Source organism: Rhinopithecus roxellana, chromosome 20 (assembly GCF_007565055.1).
Source record: "Rhinopithecus roxellana isolate Shanxi Qingling chromosome 20, ASM756505v1, whole genome shotgun sequence".
Classification (NCBI taxonomy): domain Eukaryota; kingdom Metazoa; phylum Chordata; class Mammalia; order Primates; family Cercopithecidae; genus Rhinopithecus; species Rhinopithecus roxellana.
The window spans coordinates 73,149,073-73,169,942 of NC_044568.1; the positions used below are offsets into that span (position 1 = coordinate 73,149,073).

The following is a 20,870-nucleotide window of genomic DNA, read 5'->3' on the forward strand; positions in this document are numbered from 1 at the left end:
TTGAACTCTGACCTCATGATCCACTCCCCTTGGGCTCCCAAAGTGCTGGGATTACAGGCGTGAGCCACTGCGCCCGGCTGAGATACTATGGTTTTTTTTTTTTTTTTGAGACGGAGTTTTGCTCTTGTTGCCCAAGCTGGAGTGCAGTGGCATGATCTCGGCTCACTGCAACCACTGCCTCCCAAGTTCAAGTGATTCCCCTGCCTCAGCTTCCGGAGTAACTGAGATTACAGGCATGTGCCACCATGCCTGGCAAATTTTTGTATTTTTAGTAGAGACTGGGTTTTGCCATGGAGGCCAGGCTAGTCTCGGACTCCTGACCCCAAGAGGAAGCCTTAGCTATGCCTCTTAGGGTCAGGGTCAGGGTCAGGATTCGGGTTCGGGTTTGGGTTAAAGGTCGGGGTTCGGGTCAGGGTCAGGGTCGGGGGTCAGGGTCAGCGTCAGGGGTCAGGGTCAGGGTTAGGGCTAGGGCTAGGGTTAGGGTTGGGGTTAGGGTTGGGTTCGGGTTCGGGTTAGGGTTTGGGTTAAGTGTTCGGGTTAAGGGTTTGGGTTAGTTTCAGGGTGGTGGTCGGGGTCGGGGTTGGGTTAGGGTTTGGGTTCGGGTTCAGGCTAGGGCTCGGGTTCGGGCTAGGGTTAGGGCTAGGCCTAGGGCTATGGCTATGGTCAGGGCTAGGGGCAGGGGCAGGTTGAGGGTGAGGGTGAGGGTTAGGGTTCAGTTAGGGTTAGCGTAGGTTTAGGGTTGGGGTAGAGGTAGCGTTAGGGGTTAGGATTAGGGGTTAGGATTTAGGGTTAGGTTTAGCGTTAGGGTTGTGGTTGGGGTTGGGTTTAGGGTTGGGGTTGGGTTAGGGTTCAGTTTGGGGTTGGGGTTGGGGTTAGGGTTAGGGTTTGGGTTAGCAAATTTCTCCACTTGTCGACCTTTGTTTTTAACTGTGGGAATTAGGAGTGGAGTCTCTTCCTCTCCACACAGCCCAGTAGGTACGCTGCCTATGTGCCTGTGGAGAACAGCGGTTCCTGTAGGGCCGACAGATGTGGACCAAGTAGCTGTGAAATATCTTCTGAAGAAAACGCACGAGGAAGACGCGGGTGAGCTCAGTGGAGGAGGGGCACTTCCCCAGGGGATGTCCACATACATGGACTTGTGAACCCCGATTATCTGAGAAGATCTCATTCAATTTCGAAAGTTTATTTTGCCAAGGTTGAGGACGCACGTCCGGGACACAGCCTCAGGAGGTCTTGACGACATGTGTCCAAGGTGGTCGGGACACAGCTTGGTTTTATACATTTTAGGGAGACAGGAGACATCAATATATGTAAGATGAAGGTTGGTTCCGTCGGGAAAGGTGGGACAACTCGACGCAGGGAGGGGGCTTCCAGGTCACAGGTAGGTGAGAGACAAACTGTTGTATTCTTTTGGGTTTCTGAATAGCCTCCCCAAAGGAGGCCATCAGATATGCACTTATCTCAGTGTGCAGAGGGGTGACTTTGAATAGAAGGGGAGGCAGGTTTGCCCTAAGCAGTTCCCAGCTTTTTTCCCTTTAGATTAGTGATTTTTGGGCCCTCAGATTCATTTTCCTTTCACAAGCTAAACAGCTTTAGGAACTGAAAGTTTCATGAGGCTGTAAGGAAGAGTCGAGTTGCTCCAGGTGAGCCTGGGCCACAGCAGCATGCAGGATCTGGGCGCCCATGTGGGGCTCCTGGGAGGGTTCGGGAAAGGGAGCTGTGAACCCTGACTATCTGAGATGGTTTCAGGTGATTGAGAAAGTTCATTTTGCCGAGGTTGAGGACGTGCACCCGTGACAGCCTCAGGAGATCCTGACGACAAGTGCCCAAGGTGGTCAGGGCACAGCTTGGTTTTAGGGAGACATGAGACGTCAGTCAATACATGTCAGAAGCACCTTGCTTCCATCCAGAAAGGTGGGGACAACTGGAAGCAGGGAGGGGGCTTCCAAGGTCACAGGTAGGTGACAGACAAATGTTGCGTTGTTTTGAGTTTCTGGTTAGCCTCTCCAAAGGAGGCGATCGGATGTGCACCTGTCTTAGTGAGGAGATAGGTGATTTGGAATAGAATGGGAGGCAGGTTTGCCCTGAGCACTTCCCAGCTTCACTTTTCCCTTTAGCTTAGTAATTTTGGGGCCCCAAGATTTCTTTGCACAGAGCCTAGGACTAGATTTGCATTTTTAGATCCTGCGAGGAGGCTGCTACACACACGCAGAAGTCATGCTGGTGGCCTGGACACCGAAGGGAGAGAAGTGGATTTGAGAGACATTTAGGAGGTAGGATTGCCAGGGCCTTGGTGATAGCTTGGATGTGGAGGGTGGAGCAGGAGGGGTGTCAAGCAGATATTGTTCTTAGATTACCACCTGGGATATTAGGGAGAGTGAGTGGGCTGTTTTTTCTTTGTTAGGCAGAACTTGGTTTTGTGGTGCAGTAGCGTGCCTCAAACCAAAAGCCTGACTTCCTCGTACAGGCCAGACCCCACATGGCCATTCCTGTGACTGCCAGGCCACTATGAGGCTGAGAGAAATGGTTTTGTCTGGCCTCTGCCCTGCACGTGTTTGCGAATGACTTCTCTGTGTTGGCAGATTTGGGGGTCCACCAGATAGGATCCTGTGAAGACACCTCAAAGGTCTTTAGTCCAATTTATAAAACATCTTTTTGTTCATATCATTTCCACAATCAAAGATGAATAAAATATACAGAGGTTTATTTAGTGAATAAGGTTGATGGTGCACTTGCGCTAGGCAGTGTTTTAGTTCGTTGAGACACCAAGGAGTTGAGACAATCCTTTACCTTGGAGTTTTGTGTCTGTAAGTCCTGCTGTTGAGAGCTGTGTGTGTTAACATGTCTGATTTGGGCAGGTGAGATCTGGGCCGTCTGTAAGGTTAGGTGAGAGGAGGTTGGTGTCCAGCAAGTATCCAGTGCCCCATCAACATCCCAGTTCTTGTCCACCAGTCTTCCAGTTCTAGGACTGATGCGGAGGCCCTCAGAGCGACTTCAGAGGAGAAGTAGTGTGCTCTGTGGCTGTCTGTTTTGGAGTGTAAATTGTAAGTCCTCTGCAAACAAGAAGTTGGAAACAAGTAGTGTTTCAGCTTGAGTTTCTTGTAAATGGCTTGCAGTCGTATGAACCAGAGCATGTATACCACAGGGCAACACGAGGGTCCCTCTATCACCATTTCTCCCAGTGGCCTAGGTGGGGATTTAAACAGAATACTGTGTGCAGCCTCATTGTGTGAAAGTCCAGTACTTTGTGCTTGGAGTGTCATCAGGGAAGGGCCCCTGACTTCGAAGGCTGCTGCGTCTCGCTCTGTGATAGGAGGCATAACGTGGCCTTGGTCTTACGAAGACCTTGGGTGCCACAGCTCACTTCAGCCCTGATCAGCCTGATGCGGGCGCTGGGCCCTGGTTCTGGAGGTGAGAATACACCCTGGGCTTCCACTGCATGGCTGCACTGTGAGCATTCAGGTGCTTATTTGGGGACTGATACGGAGTCCTGTGCCAGATGCAGTGGTGCACACCTGGGAACCAAGGGTCCCTGCTTCTACTGGAGAATCTGGACAGATGTAAAAGGTAAGAAAGGCTGGGGGTAGGGGTTAGGGTTAAGGTTAGGCTTGGGGCTGGGGTTGGGGTTGTGGTTAGGGTTAGGGTTGGGGTTGTGGTTAGGGTTATGATTAGGGTTTAGTGTTGGGGGTTAGGGTTTTAGCGTTAGCGTTTTAGGGTTATAGTTAGGGGTTAGGGTTGGGGTTATGGTAAGGTGTTAAAGGTTAGGGTTAAGGGTTAGGGTTAGGGTTTAGGGTAAGTGTTACAGTTTTTAGGGTTAGGGTGCTTGGCAAAATGGGTCCACCCTCTTCTGGGTAACCCTGGCTCTTGGCCCTCTTTTATGTCCTGGCCTGCCCCACCCATCCCCTGGAGCCCTCTGTTGACCTAAACTCCATGCTGTATGTTCTTACTTATAAGTGGGACATAAGCTATGGTGATGATTCCAAGACCTAAGAACGATAAGTGGTCTTTGGGGACTTAGGGGGGAAAGGTGAGAGGGAGGTGAGGGATATTACCCTACACATTGGGTACATTGTACTCTGCTTGGGCTATGGGTGGACCAAAATCTCAGAAACTGTCAATAAAGAACTTTAGCATTTAACCAAAGCCACCTGTTACCCAAAACTATTGAAATAAAATAAAATAAAATAGTAACAACAGATATCTTATTCCTTCGGTAGACCACATGGCCTAGCTCAAGAATTTACTAAATACTTGTAAAATATAAGAATAAATGGAACAACTGGGTAACCAAAGCTCATGCAGAGATGTCCAGCCATTTCAGAAGTGTTGAGGTTCATAGCAGTGTTCCCTGCGCAGGCCCTGAGGTACTGCGTTTTTGGGGAGGCACTGCCATCTCACCCTCCTTGTTTATGGCTCATGTTCTAACCCTCACACAGCACATGCTTGTCTTTAAAAGCATCAAGGTGAAATAAACCACGTTAATCCAGGTAGAATAAGTGGGCAATTAGAGAACCCACATAATTTAGTTGTATAATAGTAAACTTCTGCTGCATATTTAAAGGAAAATAGACAAGATAATCTTTTTTATAAAAAGTGCAAAGTATTCCACTGTTTCTGAATACTCACTGCTAAAACTCCACACTGAAGCATTGCCCAGAATGGTGGCCCAGGAAGCATTCTCAGTCTGGGACACGTTATTCCTCTTCTGTAAAAACTGCACCACTTTCAGACAGACTCTCAGGCAAAGACACAGAAAATTATCTCATTATCAGATTCGTGACCTTTTAGAGTTTTCCTATCGCTGAGGTCATCTGAGCCAGTAGTTTTCAAAATGAGTTGATGGCTTCATATCCTAAAATGTTGCATTTAAATTCTAGTTAAAAATAGTTTACTGTATTTTTCCATTCTAAGACAGACTTTTTTTTTATGCTTTACTTTTTCTGGAATTAGCATGTATCTTACAATTGATACACTGCATTAAATATGATGAGATCTCTTCTGTTCTTCTAAAAAATTATCAATACATTTGTGATGAATATTGATTTAATAGCATCTCAGAATTTAAAACATCCAGGTTACAATCATTAACTCTTCTACAATATTTAGATACAAGAAGGTCATATTTATTTCTTTTTATAAGTCAAATTACACCTAGCAGAATCTCACATGTGTGAAGATATGGAAGATTCCAATTCACGGAGGTTCCTCGTCATATTCTATGCCAGACACTGGAGGCTGGGATGGTGGCACTTCATGCTCCTCACCTTCCTGTCTCACTACTTTTCCTGTGACTGCCAACTGCTGGCCCTTTACTCTGAAGGCGGTGAGAGGACCACTGCCCCTGGCACTGGGGAGGGGATGCTCCTCACAGCACAAGAAGTGCCAGGAAGGCAGCCGTCACATGCCGGAACCTTGGCCACACCAACCACATCTGGGGAACTGCATGTGGCTAGGGCCTGGCCCATTAGGAATGCTACTGTTCTGGGAATATCTCCCCAGTATCTTCATTTTGTTTTTCCATTGGTTAGTCCAGCTTAACCCCTCAGATGATTCTAGATCTCCCCTGAAAATACCTAGGTGAGAGTTATCCAGGCAAATTCCCTTTTCCTCCTTTGAAACCATAAAGGCCATATGCGTGCGTGTGTGTGTGTGTGTGTGTGTGTGTCCGTGTGTGTGTGTGTGTTACAGAGAGGCCTAATCTGCAAAAGCACAGCTTGGCCTTCAGGAAATAGGTGGGAAAAGGAAAAAGGGCGGCTTTATTATTTCCTGGTGCCTTCAAAGCACACGCACAGGAAATATCAGTTAGTACTTTCTCCAGTAATTCCATCTGTAACATGGAGCATTTAAAAGTTGTAATATCAGTTAGTACTTTCTCCAGTAATTCCATCTGTAACACTGAGCATTTAAAAGTTGTAATATCAGTTAGTACTTTCTCCAGTAATTCCATCTGTAACACTGAGCATTTAAAAGTTGTTACAATACATTTAAGTACCACGCCTGTACAAGCCCATTATAAAATGTAGCATTAATGAAACAATTAAGTGTCCCAACTTAACCTGTCTTCTTGTAAGCCATGAAATAAATTTCTCCCACTATCTCTGAATATGTTTACCATTTGTGCAAATATACCACTGAATAGAGATAGTAGACAATTTTTATTTTGACAGCAATCCACTCGTAAAATTACACACAAAAATTCTGCTGTCACCTATGTGCATTGGCAGATGCAATTAAATGTGAGCCAAGGCCCCTTTGTTCATGCATGTGTTGTTAGGATTTTGTCTGTTCCTTTTTTGACTTACATATTTATAATACAGAATGTGAGAAGAGTTAGCTCTTTGTAGTTATTTAGCTGTAAGACATAGAAAACTGTTCTAGAACCTTTAAAAAGCAGTTGCAGGAATTTTTTTAAAGTCCCTGAAATTACAAGTCAAGATATTATTGTAAATTACTATTCTTTGAAACTACTTTTCTGTATACATCAAGATTTATCAATAACATATAAACAAAGTAGGAAAGTATGATTACCATATTGTATAATGGCACCTCATGTTGCTTATTTATTTTATAATTAAGTCATAAATTGAGCTCATAAAATGATTTATATTAATAAAATGATTATCACTGGTAATGTTTGAGTTTTTCTTGTACATTTTTATGTAACAACAAAAGAAGTTTTTACTATTAAAAATGGTTTTAAAAAAATTGGAGGAAGCCTAACCTTCATTTTATAAATACAATAACCTGAGACTCATCAGGGCTGGTGACTCTCACAGGCGCACACCCAGCATTGCTGGATATCGGCTCAGGATCCAGAATGAATTTGAACAGTTCATGCTAAATTAATAAATACAGTTTAAAATAGGCCCATAGGCCGGGCGCGGTGGCTCACGTCTGTAATCCCAGCACTTTGGGAGGCCGAGGCGGGTGGATCACGAGGTCAGGAGATTGAGACCATCCTGGCTAACACAGTGAAACCCCGTTTCTTCTGAAAATACAAAAAAACTAGCCGGGCGAGGTGGTGGGCGCCTGTAGTCCCAGCTACTTGGGAGGCCGAGGCAGGAGAATGGCGTGAACCCGGGAGTCGGAGCTTGCAGTGAGCCGAGATTGCGCCACTGCACTCCAGCCTGGGCGACAGAGCAAGACTCTGTCTCAAAAAAAAAAGAAAATAGGCCCATATTAATTCCAAAGTAACAAAACCTGTGGAATTTGTAAAAGAAGGTGTTTATGAATGAGGATGTGGCATTTCGACATTAGTTCTTTTTTTTTTTTTTTTTTTTTTTTTGAGGCGGAGTCTCCCTCTGTCGCCCAGGCTGGAGTGCAGTGGCCAGATCTCAGCTCACTGCAAGCTCCGCCTCCCGGGTTTACGCCATTCTCCTGCCTCAGCCTCCCAAGCAGCTGGGACTACAGGCGCCCGCCTCGTCACCCGGCTAGTTTTTGTATTTTTTAGTAGAGACGGGGTTTCACTGTGTTAGCCAGGATGGTCTCGATCTCCTGACCTCGTGATCCGCCCGTCTCGGCCTCCCAAAGTGCTGGGATTACAGGCCTGAGCCACCGCGCCCGGCCTGACATTTGTTCTGATTCTCCCCTTTCTAAAAGAATCTACAGTCTCTATTTTCCCATTACGAGATTTCAGAGGAGAGCCTGGTGGCACTTACAGCAGACACCACAGATGTCTGAGTGTTTCGGTTGAGGACGGTAAAGGCTTCGTTTGTTTCATAAAACCTTTGTTTTCCAGGGGAGAAAACACAGGTTGAGTCTAAAGTCAATCCTCCCATTGAAATATTTTAATGACGCTGAAAAAGGTTGTGTTTCGCAGGTGCAAGAGGAGAGTCCTGACTTCTGAGTGGAGCTAGAGGAGAATTATGTTAATGTGTTTGCACTCCTTGCTCAATTTTTAAATGTAAATAGACTTAAGCAATGCTTTTTAATGAGAATAAAATAGTTTAACAATGTTTACGCACGTATTTTAGTTATTACATTCTCTAAGCTATTTTTATCCTCACAACCGTGGAAGCACTCCACCGTCTCCATTTCAGAAAGTAGACAGTAACTGAGCAAAACTGTCCACTTTTAAAAAACATGATTTGGCCGGGCGCGGTGGCTCAAGCCTGTAATCCCAGCACTTTGGGAGGCCGAGACGGGCGGATCACGAGGTCAGGAGATCGAGACCATCCTGGCTAACACGGTGAAACCCCGTCTCTACTAAAAAGACAAAAAACTAGCCGGGCGAGGTGGCGGCGCCTGTAGTCCCAGCTACTCGGGAGGCTGAGACAGGAGAATGGCGTGAACCCGGGAGGCGGAGCTTGCAGTGAGCTGAGATCCGGCCACTGCACTCCAGCCTGGGTGACAGAGCGAGACTCCGTCTCAAAAAAAAAAAAAACAAAAAACAAAACAAAAAAAAAAACATGATTTATTTCATTATGAAAGTTCATAGTTGATGTAATTAATACCTCTTTGTGGTCTTAATTCAATGGGTGTGGGCATCTGCACGCTGTTGTGGGTCCACTGTTGTGGTGAAATTGCACACAGTGGTCTCACTGCCCTGAATAGCCCGGGCTCTCTGCCCATCCATCCTTTCCTCTCCCCAACCCCTGTCAACCATGGAGTGTTTTACTCTCTATGTAATTTTCCCTTTTCCAAAATGTCATGTAATTGGAATCATACAGCATGCAGCCTTTTTGGCTTCTTTCACTTGGTGGTATGCATTTTGGGTCCCTGTGTGCCTTTTCATGATTAGATAGCTCATTTGTTTTCTCACTGAATGATATTCCATTGTCTGTAGGTACCAGAATTTAGCCATTCACCTACTGAAGGACATGTTGGTTGCCCCCAGTTTCTGGTAATCCTGAATAAAGCTCTGAACATTTGTGTGCAAGTTTCTGTGTCGACATAACTCTTGAAGGAATGACAAGGAAAGGTGTATTTGCCTGATCCCAGGAATCCATATAAACATCCATGATAACCCCACCTTTTTTTTTCAGTGTATGATTTGGATGAAACAAGAGAAAGGGACTGACTGTTGCTGAGTCCCTGCTGCAGTCCTGACACAGCTGGAGACACCCTGCTCTCCAGCTCTCCTTATTTTGTTGATGCTTATGAGGACCATGTTGTCTAAGGAAGACGGTTCCCATCCAACTCTGCCCCTGGTGTGTCACGTGCTGGCCGTGTCAACACACACGAGAACCTGACAGGGTGAGTGTTATAACCCCATCTATAGAAAAGGAAACGTCTCTAAAGTCTTTAGCATCTTGCCCGAGTTCGGACACTTAGCAGAGGCCTGAGTTTAGATGCAGCCCCGTCTTGCTGTTTGACAGCCTCAGCACCACATGCCCTGGGTGACCCACGCAGTGAGTCACTGACAGCCCTCGTGGTTGGCCTGTGGCATAGCATGGAGTGAAATGGCCCACTGACCTTTTTGGACATTCAGGCAATTTGTGATAGAGCATATGCAGTCACTCCCAGTTAGTTCTGTTGTTCGGTTTAATAGAATACCTAATTCTATGTTTATTATGAATAAAGGGAGATTTCTTGTGGTTTTTTTTTTTTTTTTTTTGAGACGGAGTCTTGCTCTGTTGCCCAGGCTGGAGTGCAGTGGCGCGATCTCACTCACTGCAAGCTCCGCCTCCCGGGTTCACGCCATTCTCCTGCCTCAGCCTCCCGAGTAGCTGGGACTACAGGTGCCCACCACCACACCCGGCTTTTTTGTATTTTTAGTAGAGATGGGTTTCACTGTGTTAGCCAGGATGGTCTTGATCTCCTGACGTCATGATCCTCCCGTCTCGGCCTCCCAAAGTGCTGGGATTACAGGCATGAGCCACTGAGCCCGGCCTCTTGTGGTTTTTAAGAATATGAAGCGTATCTATTTTGCCTACAAGTTGGAAGTTCCAATACTACAGGAAGCATAAGAGCAGGTTATAATGATGGGTCTTTTATAAGACTGAATTCACATCAAACTGAGTCAGTAACTCCAGCCGTATGAACAGGGTGAGACATTAAACATTTAATGAAAAGAATTTCTTTCTCAGGTCACAGCAAGGACTAGATATATCTAATTATGCCCAGTAAGATGTATTGTGATATTTATAGTTAATCACTCATTTAATTCAAAGGGTATTTATTAGTCATGTGCTCTGGGCATAACATCAATCGAAAGCAATGTGTTCACATGGAGAAAAGAAATTACCTGAGGTGGCCGGGCGCAGTGGCTCATGCCTGTAATCCTAGCACTTTGGGAGGCTGAGGCGGGTGGATTACCTGAGATCGGGAGTTTGAGACCAGCCTGACCAACATGGAGAAACTCCATCTCTACTAAAAATACAAAATTAGCTGGGCGTGGTGGTGCATGCCTGTAATCCCAGCTACTCAGGAGGGTGAGGCGGGAGAATCGCTTGAACTTGAGAGGAGGAGGTTGCAGTGAGCCGAGATTGTGCCACTGCACTCCAGCCTGGGCAGCAAGAGTGAAACTCCATCTCAGAAAAACAAAAACAGAAACAAAACTTACCTGAGGCTCTAAGTCAACTTTCCACAACCAGCACACATTTCTAATTTGAAATACATATCTAAAGCTTTGAATGCATAAATAGCTATCCCAATCTAGAACTAAGTCAGTAGTTACTTTGAATTGTTTAAATTATCCTGGGAATTGGAAAGATATGTCTACATGAAACAATAAAGGTTATATTAGAATAAGTAAACTTTAGAAGACCATTTTAATCTTAATATATAAACATACTACCTAGGCACACTGTTTAAATACATCTGCAACCTACTATTTTTAGATTTTAGTAAATCATTAAACTTTAAAGTTGAAAAAGATTCCAGTGTTAGAGCTCTAGACTGTAAATCCTGAATGTTTTTCTAAAATTTTCGAGTTTTTATCTGGAAATACAGATTTTCCATGTCTCTAACAACTGCAAGAAATTTCACTTGGATTCTCCACATAGTCAACTGTGTGATGGCAACATCAGTGTAATAGATACTATCACAAACATCCTGTGACTTTTATATGTATATTTTAAAATACTTTAAGTTCTGGGATACATGTGCAGAATGTGCAGGTATGTTACATAGGTATACACGTGCCATGGTGGTTTGTTGCCCTCATCAGCCCATCATCTAAATTAGGCATTTCTCCTAATGCTATCCCTCCCCTAGCCCCCAACCCCACAACAGGCCCTGGTGTGTGATGTTCCCCTCCCTGTGTCCATTTGTTCTTGTTGTTCAACTTCCACTTATGAGTGAGAACGTGTGGTGTTTGGTTTTCTGTTCCTGTGTTGGTTTGCTGAGGATGATGGTTTCCAGCCTTATCCATGTGCCTGCAAAGGACATGAACTCGTTGTTTGCTATGGCTCCACAGTATTCCATGGTGTATATGTGCCACATTTTCTTTATGCAGTCCCCAGCTAACTTTTGTATTTTTAGTAGAGATGGGGTTTCACCATGTTGGCCTGGCTGGCCTCAAACTCCTGGCCTCAAGTGATTTACCTGCCTTGGCCTCCCAAAGTGCTGGGATTACAGGCGTGAGCCACCACGCATGGCTGAGGTCAAGTTTTGGAGTTTTATGTTGTTCTTTTATTGGGCCTTGTTTCTCTGTTTGTTTGTGTGCCTTGTAACCTTTTTTTTTTTTTAACTGAGATTTGAATATCTAAAAAACAAATGCCTCTTACAGTCTTTGCCTACTGGCTTTATGCAGAGGAAGACCCTCACCAATCGCCTGGCTGGAGTTCTGAAACTTCTTTTTTTTTTTTTTTTTGAGACGGAGCCTCGCTCTGTGGCCCAGGCTGGAGTGCAGTGGCCGGATCTCAGCTCACTGCAAGCTCCGCCTCCCAGGTTCACGCCATTCTCCTGCCTCAGCCTCCAGAGTAGCTGGGACTACAGGCGCCCGCCAGGTCGCCCGGCTAGTTTTTTGTATTTTTAGTAGAGACGGCGTTTCACCATGTTAGCCAGGATGGTCTTGATCTCCTGACCTCGTGATCTGCCCGTCTCGGCCTCCCAAAGTGCTGGGATTACAGGCTTGAGCCACCGCGCCCGGCCTAAAACTTCTTGAACCTGTTTTGATCTCTTGCTCTTCCTGGCATCTGGCTGCAGAACTGCGGTTCTAGTGTGCTTCTTCCCTCTGTTTTTAGTGGCTTCCAAAATTCTGGTGCTAATCCCATCAGTGCTTTGAGTCGGGTGAAACAGAAAGCAGCCCCCTGGGCAGCCCCCACACGAGTCCAAATGTTTGGTGAAAGATCAGCTCTTTTGTTTCTGTTCCAAGGGGAGAGCTTGAGTGTGAAGAATTTTCTCCTGATTGCTCTGTACTGTACGGCATAGGGGAGCAGCACTAATGGACACACCAAATGCTATGAATTATCCTTCCCTTTTCACTGAAATCCCTTCTTGGTTTTACAATGGCCTAGGTGCTCTAATTTCTCAGCTTGTTTATAGGATTCTCACAGAGGTATTCTGGTCAGGATATTGTTGTTAACTTCGTGTCTCTGTGAGGAAAGAAGGGGCTGTAGCTTTCTAGTCCATCGTCCATTGACATCTTACTATACAATATTTAATTACTTAATTAATTAATTTATTTTTGAGACAGGGTCTCCAGACACTGCGGTTTCCCAGACTGGAGTGCAGTGACACAATCTTGGCTCACTGCAGCCTCCACCTCCCGGGCTCAGGTGACTCCACCTCCTCAGCCTCCTGAGTAGCTGGGACTACAGTCACACGCCACCATACCTGGCCAATTTTTTGTATTTTTTTCTTTTAATGGAGACAGGGTTTCACCATATTGCCCAGGCTGCTCTCGAATTACTGCACTCAAGCAATCTGCCTACCTTAACCTCCCAAAGTGCTGGGATTACAGGTGTGAGTCACCGTGCCCTGCCCTATGCAATTTTTAAATTTATGAGTTTTCAGATATTATCTAATGACTTCCTATTATGGTGAATGAAGATTTTTTTTTTTTAGATGGAGTTTTGCTCTTAGGCTGGAGTGTAGTGATGTGATGTCGGCTCACTGCAACCTCCGCCTCCTGGTTTCAAGTGATTTTCCTGCCTCTGCCTCCCGAGTAGCTGGGACTACAGGCACCTGCCACTGCACCCTGCTAAGTTTGTATTTTTAGTAGAGACGGGGTTTCACCATGTTGGCCAGGCTGTTCTCGAACTCTGGACCTTCTGATCCTCCCGCCTCAGCCTCCCAATGTGCTGGGATCACAGGCATGAACCACCATGCCTGGCCCTGAACATTTTTTAAAATCTAAATTTTACCCGTTTCTCACACTCTTTGTTTTCCCAAATTGTTGGGAACAAGCCCCCAAATCTGGCCATAAACTAGCCCCAAAACTGGCCATAAACAAAATCTCTGCAGCACTGTGACATGATCATGATGGCCATGATGCCCACGCCGAAGGTTGTGGGTTTACCGGAATGAGGGCAAGGAACACCTGGCCCACCCAGGGCAAAAAATCGCTTAAAGGCATTCCTGAACCACAAACAATAGCATGAGCGATCTGTGCCTGAAGGACATGCTCCTCCTGCACATAACTAGCCAGAGTCCATCCCTTTGCTTTGGCCCATCCCTTTATTTCCCATAAGTAATACTTTTAGCAAATCTATAATCTATAGAAACAATGCTTATCACTGGCTTGCTGTCAATAAATATGTAGGTAAATCTCTGTTCGAGGCTGTCAGCTCTGAAGGCTGTGAGACCCCTGATTTCCCACTCCACACCCTATATTTCTGTGTGTGTGTGTCTTTAATTCCTCTAGCACCACTGGGTTAGGTCTCCACGACTGAGCTGGTCTCGGCAAGTGGTGCCTATACGTGGGGCTCGAATCCAGGTTGAAGGTCGCCAGAGCGACAGTTGGAGAATGTGGAACTAAGCTGGAGGACACCCGAGTACTCTTAAGGAATCCCTGTGGTGAGTAAAAGGGGAACTTGAAAGCATCAGGGTAACCATGGGACAAGTGCGGACTCTGGTTTGTTCCACCTGGGAACCTTTTCACACTAATAAGGGGTAAGGAGAGTATAATGAAGAAGTGGCAGAGCAGGTTTGTTTACCAGCTAAAGCTAAAGTGGCAAAGGAGGGAGACGTTTATGCCCACCCTTCTGTGCCCCCTCCTTATTTTGAAGAAAAAGAGTGGCCTGACCCTCCAGATCTTTCTTTTCCAGAGGCCACTGGGTGAAAAGTAGTTGCCCCAGTGACTGAGCAGCACCTTGAGTGACCACGGTCAGTTCTTTTCAGGCAGGAATCCAGCAAGCTAGAAGAGAGGGTGGTATAGAGGCCTGGCAGTTCCCTGTTAGAATACACCCCCCAGATCAACAGGGAAATATTATAGCTACATTTGAGCCTTTTCCTTTTACATTACTCAAAGAATTTAAACAAGCTGTTAATCAATATGGACCAGGTTCTCCTTTTTTAATGGGACTATTAAAGAATGTTGCTGTTTCCAGTCGGATGATTCCTCCTGACTGGGACGCTCTTACTGGAGCTTGTCTAACTCCTGCTCAGCTCTTACAATTTAAGCCTTGATGGGCAGATGACACTTGCATTCAGGCTTTTTGCAATGCCCAGGCCCAACCTCAAATTAATAAAACCACAGACCAACTTTTGGGGGTTGGCTACTGGGCTGGTTTAGATGCACGAGTGGATTAGCGATGAACATATTTTTGAAAGTTCTTTAAGAGATTCAAGCAAGCACCCAGGTTTGAGAGCCATTGACACAGGCAATCCTGTCACTCACAGATGAAGCTGTTAAGACATCCAGATCAGTCGGAGCTGACAGTCACTGCACACTGGCGGATGTGCCATGGGCACTGCTGGTTGTTATGACCACCATCTTTTCTCATTGGTCAATGGCCATCCTGTGTCCATAATGATGGTTAGTGTCCATGATAAAAATTTCAAATACAATTATATTTTGCAGCTAATAAGTAGTAATATTGAATTAGCACTAAGATTCATCTTCCTGCCATGAAGTCAGTTGTGTGTTCTCTGCATTCCCTGACCCTCACTTTTTGTGTAAAGTTTTGTGTATTACCTGATGAATAGAACAAAACTTGTTTGTGCCCATTAAACAGGTAATTCATGTTTTCAAAAGATAAGCATTATCTTTACTTTATCCCTTCTAATAATTCAACTCTGTAGTCCTGATCAGTGTGGCTTACAAACTGGAAGACAAAAGACACTTTAAAAAACCTAATAGCTAAGTTAGTTTTTGAAGCTATTAATATTGCTAAAATTATTGCTATAGAAAAGAGAAAAAAGCATGCTGAATAGAACTCTGTTCTTAGAGATTTCTCCTGAAAAAGTCACATGTTATTTCTTCTCACCTCCATTGGCAAAAAAAAAAAAAAAAAAAAAAAAAAAAAGTTATGTGGTCATGCAAAAATTTAAGCAGATGGGTTGGAATAATCAGAATGCATTCATAAAAACTGAACTGAAAATATTTGGAGAACAGCACCAATGACTATCATGAATGCCAACATGCATCCCTAACAACCTCGTGCTGTTACTCTCCAAACTTTTTATGTCTTGCAAAGTATTAGAACTTCCTATCTGAAGCCATACCACTCAGAGGGACTGCAAAATACATAATGACATCTCCTTTAGGATGTCCTTAGAGAATTCAAGGAAAAGAAGTTAAATAATTTAAAAAGTGCTTTTGGGTAGAGATAGATTGTAAAGATAATAGTAGGGTTAGGGTTAGGATTAGGGTCTGGGTCAGAGTCAGGGCCGGAAGTATGGTTAGAGGTGGGGTCATGGTCAGGGTCAAGATCAGAGTCAGGGTCAAAGTCACGGTCAGAATTAGGGACCAGTGTAGGGATCAGGGTTTAGGGTCAGGGTCAAAGTCTAGAGACAGGATTGGGGTTAGGATTAGAACCAGAGCTTTGTTCTCCTCAGGACCCATGCAAGAAGAGGCCATGGTTTTGGAGTACCTGGTAGTGTGTCCACAGTGAAGACCAGAGTTTCATTGTCCTCAAGACTGACCTGGGGGGACGTGGCTGCGGGCCAGTGAGGAAGGTGAGGCAAAAGCTTCCTGTCTGCTCCCTGGGTGCTACAGGGAGATCTGCCATGGGCTTTACTTCACACGTTATATCCTGCAAGTCTTGTTTTACAAAAGCATCCCTTCCTCAAGGCTTTGGTTGCTCATCATCACAGCATGTCATAACACATGATAAAATTTGGGTTTGCTTCAGTGGGGAGATCTTGGTATAGAGAAAGGAGAAATGCTTAGAGCCACTGTCAGGACAGTTGGGATGAAAGCTGGAGATGGGCAGAGGCTGGAGGAGACATGTGCACCCCCTGTAAATGCTTTTATTCATGTTTTCATTACTCATTTTTCTTACAGTGTTAAATTAGTAAAAATAGTATTGAAAAATTGAAAAGTAGGCATATTAAAACTTGCAACATTATTTAAGTTTAAATATATTAGTTGTACCTCATCAACATTTTTAATTTTGTTGAGAAAGTCTAAGGTTAATTGGCAGCGTATTTTTAATAGCAGATAGAATAATGTCTGTCTTACAAACATTGACATACTACATTACATGTGTGAACCCTGAAATCTGAGACAGGTCTCAGATTTTTTTTTTTTTTTTTTTTTTTGAGACGGAGTCTCGCTCTGTCGCCCAGGCTGGAGTGCAGTGGCTGGATCTCAGCTCACTGCAAGCTCCGCCTCCCGGGTTTACGCCATTCTCTCACCTCAGCCTCCCCAGTAGCTGGGACTACAGGCGCCCACCACCACGCCCAGCTAATTTTTTGTATTTTTTTTAGTAGAGACGGGGTTTCACCGTGTTAGCCAGGATGGTCTCGATCTCCTGACCTCGTGATCCGCCCGTCTCGGCCTCCCAAAGTGCTGGGATTACAGGCTTGAGCCACCGCGCCCGGCCAGATCTCAGATTTTTTAGAAAGTTTATTTTGCCAAGTTTGAGGATGCGCCTGTGATGCCTCCGCGGGAGGTCCCAACAACACGGGCCCAAGGTGGTCGGGGCCCAGCTTGGTTTTACACACTTTACGGAGACATGAGACATCAATCAATGTGTGAAAGATGTACCTTGGTTCACTCCAGAAAGGTGAGACAACTTGAAGAGAAGGCCAGTCCGGGAGCTTCCAGGTCATAGGTACATAAGAGACAAATGGTTTCATTCTTTTGAGTTGCCAGTTACCCTCTCCCGGTGAGGCACTCAGATACGCATTTCTCTCGGTGAGCAGACGGGTGACTCTCAGAGGGAGTCCTGTGTTGGAGACAAGCATTCTGACCTGTAGCTGATTGCAGGAGCTTTCAGGAAAGCATCAGTGGGAAATAATATCTAAATGACAAAAGGTATGAAATGACTGTGATGAAAGATCTGATGAGAGTTTATTAAACCACAACTGACAAAGCTATCTGATTTTTTTTTCTGTGGCATACAACATTTAAAATAATAACTGGAATTATGACTCGTAACTCTATACCAGCACATAGCATGAATAAGGAGGACGTTGACAAATTTCCAGGAATTTTATATAATTTCTGAAAACATAACATTTTACCCATACAAATATAACACAGGGAAGGTTAGGTATCTCTTTTTATTTGTATATTTTGTATGGTTTTCCTTATAAAATATTACATCCTATTTTTCTTGCAAAACATGCCCTACTTTTCTTACATATTTTGCATAGAGTTGTCTCTAGTTATTCTATTATTTCTAGTAGTGTTTTTTTTTTTTTTTTTTGAGACAGAGTCTCGCACTGTCCCCCAGGCCGGAGTGCGGTGGCGTGATCTTGGCTCACTGAAAGCTCCACCTCCCGGGTTCACGCCATTCTCCTGCCTAAGTCTCCTGAGTAGCTGGGACTATAGGCGCCTGCCACCGTGCCCAGCTAATTTTTTGTATTTTTAGTGGAGACATGGTTTCACTGTGTTAGCCAGGATGGTCTTGATCTCCTGACCTCATGATCCACCCATCTTGGTCTCCCAAAGTGCTGGGATTGTAGGCATGAGCCACTGTGCCTGGCCTGTTTCTAGTAGTTTTATTTACATATATTGATTATAATGTTAATACTTTTATTTTCCAGAGAAAACTAGGACATAGACAGTTTTAAACTGTCATATGTTAGCATTCTGTAGTGGATTAGAAAATGTATGAGTATACCGTCTCCCAACATCGGGATGTGTTTTCTCATAGTAATATGTTTCTCAAAGTACACAGTACAGTGTGGTAGTTTCTCATAGTACATAGTACAGTGTGGTAGGCAAAAACATGTTTATTAACAGGCCAAAATATCTGGTTTCTCTGTAAAAATAAGAAGCCAAAAGTACATAAACTTGAATTACTTATGTCCAGTAATTAATGTTTTAGTATTGTATCTTATTTATAAATGATCTAGATATTTAATGGAAATATCTTACTTAGCTTAACTTTAAGGTTAAAAATTACCAAAAATATTTTGGAAACTACTATTAGGCAGATTTACTGTAAAAAACTGGCCGGGCGCGGTGGCTCAAGCCTGTAATCCCAGCACTTTGGGAGGCCGAGACGGGCGGATCACGAGGTCAGGAGATCGAGACCATCCTGGCTAACATGGTGAAACCCCGTCTCTACTAAAAATACAAAAAACTAGCCGGGCGACCTGGCGGGCGCCTGTAGTCCCAGCTACTCGGGAGGCTGAGGCAGGAGAATGGCGTCAACCCGGGAGGCGGAGCTTGCAGTGAGCTGAGATCCGGCCACTGCACTCCAGCCTGGGCAGCAGAGCGAGACTCCGTCTCAAAAAAAAAAAAAAAAAAAAAAAAAAAAAAAAAAAAAAAACTTATTGAAGGCCGGGCGCGGTGGCTCAAGCCTGTAATCCCAGCACTTTGGGAGGCCGAGACGGGCGGATCACGAGGTCAGGAGTTCAAGACCATCCTGGCTAACACGGTGAAACCCCGTCTCTACTAAAAAATACAAAAAAACTAGCCGGGCGACGTGGCGGGCGCCTGTAGTCCCAGCTACTCCAGAGGGTGAGGCAGGAGAATGATGTAAACCCGGGAGGCGGAGCTTGCAGTGAGCTGAGATCTGGCCACTGCACTCCAGCCCGGGCGACAGAGCGAGACTCTGTCTCAAAAAAAACAAAAAACAAAAAAACAAAACTTATTATTGAAATAATGTTTTTCACTTTCCACAAGATGGCACCAAAAGTGAAGAAGGAAGCTCCTGCCCCTCCTAAAGCCAAAGCCGAAGCAAAGGCTTTAAAGGCCAAGAAGGCAGCGTTGAAATGTGTCCACAGCCCCCCCCCCAAAAAAGATCTGCACCTCCCCCACCTTCCAGCGTCCCAAGACACTAGGACTCCAGCCCAGATATCCTGGGACAAGCACCCCCCGGAGAAACAAGCTTGACCACCATGCTATCATCAAGTTTCCACTGACCACTGAGTCAGCCGTGAAGAAGATAGAAGACAACAGCACACTTGTGTTCACTGTTGATGTTAAAGCCAACAAGCACCAGATCAAACAGAATGTGAAGAAGCTCTGGGACGTGGATATGGCCACGGTCAACATCCTGATTCGGCCTGATGGAGAGAAGAAGGCATATGTTCGACTGGCTCCTGATTACGATGCTTTGGATGTTGCCAACAAACTTGGGATCATCTAAACTGAGTACAGCTGGCTGATTCTAAATATATGTATATCTTTTCACCATAAAAAAAGGAAATAATGTTTTTCATAAGCATGATGACTTAAAATCTTAAAGCTTATAGATTTGATTGTAATTATCTAGTAAGTATAGTATTAGCTTCTTGTAAGCACTCAAGCAGAATAAAAACTTGTTTGTTGCCTGGGCACGGTGGCTCACACCTGTAATCCCAGCACTTTGGGAGGCCGAGTTGGGCGGATCATGAGGTCAGGAGCTCAAGACCATCCTGGCTAACACTGTGGAACCCTGTCTCTACTAAAAATACAAAAAAATTTAGCTGGGCGTGGTGGCAGGTGCCTGTGGTCCCAGTTACTCGGGAGGCTGAGGCAGGAGAATGGCGTGAACCCGGGAGGCAGAGCTTGCAGTGAGCGAGATCGCACCACTGCACTCCAGGCTGGGCAACAGAGCAAGACTCCATCTCAAAAAAAAAAAAAAAAAAACAAACACAAGAAATCTCCCTTTATTCATAAAATGGAGGGCCCTGCCAGGAGCGCCACGGGCAGGCCCGGCCCCCAGCCCCGGAAGGCGCAGGAGCTCCGGGGTCCTCCGGCCTCAGAGCCTCGGATGCGGGAGCCCAAGGAAGGCCCTGGCACGGGCTTGGGGTGCGGGGCGCCCACAGTGCGGGGAGCTGCCAGGCCTGGGCGCAGGGACGCGGACCCCTACGTCTCCGGCCCGCCCTGGATCTTCCTCTCCCGGGAGCCAGCACGCGGAGCACTTCTAGCCGCCTACCGCAGCGTCTCACCCGCCGCTCAGCAGCCTCAGCGCACACAGCCCCGCCGCGCGCCACATGGCGTCTGATCAGCGCGGGGCTGGCGAGGGACCCCACTGAACCCGACGTAGGGCGCGGGGCGGGGCTTGCCGTGACGGCCACCACTCCTATTGGTCAGCGCGAACGGCAACGTCCTCTGCGATAGGCTGTAGATGAAAAGGGCGGGCCTCCACTGCTCTGGGACGGGCGGGAGGGCGGTGCAGAGGGAGATGGGCGGGAGGGGTGGGGCCGACATGCCGAAGGAGGCGGGCAAGGTGAGAAGCGCACTCACGGGTAAAAGGGGCGCGGCCGGCTTGCCGAAAGGGGCGGGGTGCGGCCAGCAGCAGGATGTGGACAGTTGATAGGAGGGGGAAGTGGGCAGGGGAGAAGTGGGGCGTGGCGAGAGGCGTGTCTATGCAGATGGCGTGGGGCCTGGCGAAGGGCGGGGCTGCGCAGGTGAAAAGAGGGGCTCCTGGAAGGGCGTG

General features: G+C 45.9%; 1 long non-coding RNA gene across 1 annotated transcript; it reads left to right on the top strand.

Annotated features, from left to right (window-relative positions):
• The first annotated feature begins 876 nt into the window (after positions 1-876).
• LOC104662352 lies at positions 877-19,778 on the top strand. Its single transcript, XR_004055471.1, has 6 exons — positions 877-1,083; positions 1,288-2,273; positions 8,985-9,195; positions 13,751-13,902; positions 15,886-16,005; positions 19,130-19,778. It is a non-coding gene; the product is annotated as an uncharacterized LOC104662352 (long non-coding RNA).
• Positions 19,779-20,870: the final 1,092 nt, after the last annotated feature.